This window comes from Arachis ipaensis, chromosome B09 (genome assembly GCF_000816755.2).
Source record: "Arachis ipaensis cultivar K30076 chromosome B09, Araip1.1, whole genome shotgun sequence".
NCBI classification, from domain to species: domain Eukaryota; kingdom Viridiplantae; phylum Streptophyta; class Magnoliopsida; order Fabales; family Fabaceae; genus Arachis; species Arachis ipaensis.
The window spans coordinates 17,792,174-17,796,083 of NC_029793.2; positions in this window are offsets into that span (position 1 = coordinate 17,792,174).

Genomic DNA, 3,910 nt, shown 5'->3' on the forward strand with positions numbered 1-3,910 from the left:
TAATATTAATTTATTATTTTTAATTTAAATTAATATTTAACAATAAAAACCCAATAAATTTCAATAAAACCCAACCTATAGACAAATTAATCTAATGACTCTGTCAAAAACAACACAGCCGGGCACAAACAATCAACTCCTCCAAAAGTCATTAAAAATATGCAATGAACCAAAAAATAAATTCTACAATTGTACATGTTGCATCGTGTGTTTATTACATTGGCTCAAACTCAAATAATATGAACTGCCATAGCATAATTGAGTGGCGACAAAAGAATGAAAAGATGGTTCCAATAATAATAACAGAGATAACGAATGAAATGGGGTTACATAGAAATGCCGTCCACACCCTCTGTTTATTCAAATAATAATAACAGAGATAACGAATGAAATGGGGTTACATAGAAATGCCATTCCCCATTCACACCCTCTGTTTATTCCTTGCTTTAATATTATTTATTGGTTTTCACAGTTTCGCATGCTTTCTTTGAGTCTTTTTTCAATCACATTGAAACCATTCTCTTTTGGGTGTTAATTAATCATCATTTAATTGAAGCCATTTAATGAACTTTTTTTTTCAAGTAAAAAATCTCAAAACCAAATGGTGAAAAAAAAGACATAATTTGATTTCTAATCAATCATATTAATATATACTAAATTAACTACTAAAATTAACTGTAAATATANNTTTTTATGTTTTTTATGTATACGAAAAATACATAACACATCAAAATGACAAAATTACACATCAAGATAATACTTAATTTAATCTCTCAATTTATACACGAACCTCAATTTAGTTTCTAAAATTTTGATTGTCTCTATTTAGTCTCTAAACTTTGTGAATGTAACTCATGTTAGTCCTAAGATAATTTTCAATACAGGGAAGGGACATAGACTACTAGATGTCACGTTGGACCTGTAAACGACATCATTTTTGTTTTGGCACTCAAATAGTCTAAAAAATATTGTAAGTGATATTTATTAAAACTTTTTCTCCTACAACAAGTGATCCAGCATTATTTTTTAGTTATTTGAACGCCAAAATCAAAATGGCATGTTTTACAAGTTTTAGCATGACATTTAGTTGTTTATGTCAACGCTTCATTAATGTTTTTGTGCCGAAAATTGTCTTAAGGACTAAGGTTCTAAAAATCAGACCAGTCATCGAATCGCTCTAGTCACTAGTTCACTGGTTCAATCGGTTCAACTATGGTCTAACTGAAAATTTGTTTTATAATAAAATAATAAATAAATTATAAATAAATACCCTAAAACATAATTATAGTCTAATATAAATTTTAGAATGTTCCAAATATAAAGTACTACATCAACCAAGATATAATATAACCTTTGATTTCATCAATTATTAACAATTTATTACTCATTAGTTATTATATCACTATTGAACTCATTAACATAGTCACAAAAAAAATATTGAATTAACCAAACCAATAACAAATATTCGATCATCTACTTATCTAGTTAATTGAGTTAATTCAATTCATCTATTTTTTCATTAAAAACAAAGATGACAAATTTATTTCTTCTTTAACAAAAGACTAATCATAATGAACAAATAGAAGCTCCAACAAATTTTTAACAAAATTTTCAGTTGACCACAATTTTAACAAAGATTAACAATTTTTTTTCAAAAATTAACCCAAAAAAAAAACAGCAGTGAACTAATCATTTAATGATTCAATCAACACCAGGAATATAGAGTTTAAAGTACATAACAGCACTGGAGCATAGCTAATCATTAAATGATTTAAGTTATGGAAGGGAAAACTCTAAGATGGTTCAATCATCGCTAACAACTAGATATGCGTTCAATCTTGCCAGAATCAAACAACAATTTAGCAATCATCAACCACAATTTCATATCTAAAAATCAGCAACAACAGAAATTATATGATTATAAATGAGTAATTACAGTGAAGCAGCAACACAAATTCGACAACAACGGAACCAACTGCAACAACTAAAAAAATTCATGCCAAAATTAAAAAATCAGAGATGCAGTAAAAGAAGTAATAGAAATGCACATTGAGAGTTTAGATCTAAGAAATTCAATTGAGCAAAATGCGACCTCACTCATTGTGGATCTGTTGTCGCATGGTAGAGCGAAGTAATGGCACCGAGGTCGGTGCCTCGGTGAACGAGGAAGGAAAAGATACCGCGATTGAAGGCAGCTACAAGGTGCTGAATGGCAACGAGGATGGAGGTGCGATGAATGGTGGTGGCACGATGAACGAGAGTGGCGCTAGTGGTTTTACAGGTGTGCTTCACTGCGACCCCGCAAGCACTGCGGCGCTGTCGCGATGCAAAAAAGAGACAACAGGAGCAGTGAGCACTGACCTTCGGCGAGCGGACGAAGACGATGACGACCAGAGGGCAGACAAAATCGAAAGCAACCAGAGGGCAGACAAAGACGACGGCGGTGGTGGAGGCTAGAGTTGTCGTTTAAGCCTTTAGAGTTTGGGGGCTAGGGTTGCTTTTTGATTCAGGATGGGCCTAGGGTCACGCGATCGCACGAAGTTGAAGAGTGAAGGATGCTTTCTTTTTTTTTTTGGAATGCTATGAAACGACGTCGTTTCTTTGAACCAGTCGGTTCAGTGACTCACTTTCGGTTTTTGTCTGAACGGTCTCTGCCTATGAGTCAAATTGCGGATTTTTTATTTTATTAAATAAACTAAATATAATATTTACCGAAATAAATATTTTTATCAATATTTATCGAACTAAGTTTTCTTACCATATCTCGTTTACACTGTAAACGAGATGATTTTTACCGTAAGTCAGACGGACACGTGTATATCTCGTTTACAGTGTAAACGACATATGTAAAAACGTCATCTCGTTTACATCGTTTACACTGTAAATATATATATATATAACAAATGTTCAGGTTCTATAAAAGGATGTGTAACCCTTGGTATTCTTCACACACATTTCATATACTTCTTCTGTCTCTTATTTATATGAAAAACATAGTTGAATGACCAGTAACAATCCATTCATAGTTGTGCTTCTTTATCCCAATTGTCGCATGAGGAATGGCGACAACAGAGTGACATTTGAGTGTCAGGATCCGATATTGTTTCACACTCAGCGTGTGGAGACGTTGTCGGATTTGAAGAGTTTGATATTGAGCAAGCTCGGTGGGACACAAGCGAAGGGAGGAAAATCGGAAGGGTGGCGTATAGGTTGCTGGCACCCATGGAAAATGGAGTTTTCCGGTTACGGAGACGAGCATGTGCGACTGATGTTCGACATTCATGGAGGATCATGTGTGAACAGGTAATGGAGCTGGCTGCCGAGGTGGGTCACGGTGGTAGTGGGTCGTCCGTACAGGAAACCTACGTGCAGGACGACGGACCTCTCGCACCACCTCCCATTCGTGTCGCGATTCCGGAGCATGAGGCAGAGGAGGGTGAGGAGGAGTCGGACGAGGATTACGTGGCGGATAGTGCAGACACTAAGTCTTCCGATGGTGGCGATGAGGATGAGTTTGTGCCGGAGACACCTGCGGGGGCTGCGCCGCGCCATGTGCTGCCTCCACCTCATCCAATTCCGGCGCTATCGGCTGTGCCAAGTCACTATCACAGTCTACATCTGGACGCCATGCATGAGAGGAACCCAGTGGAGGACAGCTATGGTGTAGATTACAACATGGACGGCGGCGTATAGTTTCGGGTCGGACACAGGTTCATAAGCCGAGAGGCGGTGCTTCAAGATGTGAAGAACTACAGTATTTGTAGGAGTGGTGAGTACCGGGTGATCGAGTCCGACCGCTTAAAGTACCATATGCAGTGCCGTCAAGCCAGCAGTGGGTGTCAATGTAGCCTCCGTGTCGCTCTTCGTCAGAATCTCGGATACTGGTAAGTTCAAGTTTAATTGTGAGTTT